Consider the following 923-nt stretch of genomic DNA (forward strand, 5'->3'; position numbering starts at 1 on the left):
TCCTTCAAAGCAGCCTGAACTTCTCCTTTCATCACCATAGGCTCTTGCTGATATGTTGTTTCATGAAATTCTTCTGTGTCTTCCAATTCTTTTCGATACAGTGACTCAGTATACCCCAAGAAAATGAGAAGTGAGGCACAAACATAGCCTTGTACACCAGTGTTCACAACAGTGTTATTCACTATTGCAAAAACAGGGAAACAGCCCAAATGTTCAACTACAATCAAATGGAATGAAAAATCACGGTGCATTCACACAGTAAAATACAATGCAGAATGCAGGAGCAATGATTTTGTAAATTACTTCTTATCTTGGGAGTGACAAGATAGCATGATGCTAAGTGAAATAACTCAATTCCATAACGATAAATATGGTATAAGACCATTACTGTATAATTTGTATGAGAATCGGTGGTGGGGGGGAGGGCGATGGGAGCAGATGTGTGAGGATGGAGGGGGATGGGATGCAGTCATTAATTATGGGGTTGCACAATTTGGTGGGTGGAGGGAGGGTTTGGTAAAGGAAATAATAACGATCTAATGTGAAAAAGAGTGCATAAGAACTTTGTCAATAAACCAGTATAAAATAAAACCTTTCTTTAAAATTAAAAACCCCCACATTGCTAAAAGGATTTTGCACAATCAATGACTTATTCGTTGCAAGTACATTTTATAAGAAACATAAACACAAATTATACATATAGATTTCACCTGATGGTATGCATAGGCATCTGATTACATCAGTGGAAGGAACTGCTGGAGAAGCTCAGTATCAGCTGTGAAAACTAGGCCAGGTGCTGATTGTGAAACAGACCACCAACTATTCATACGCAAGTTCAAGCTGAAGCTAAGGAAAATTAAATCAAATCCATGGGAACCAAAATATGACCTTGAGTCTATCACACTTGAATTTTAGAACCGTGT

This window comes from Elephantulus edwardii, unplaced genomic scaffold (genome assembly GCF_000299155.1).
Source record: "Elephantulus edwardii isolate Elephantulus edwardi_28Jun2011 unplaced genomic scaffold, EleEdw1.0 scaffold00069, whole genome shotgun sequence".
In the NCBI taxonomy this organism is placed as follows: Eukaryota; Metazoa; Chordata; class Mammalia; order Macroscelidea; family Macroscelididae; genus Elephantulus; species Elephantulus edwardii.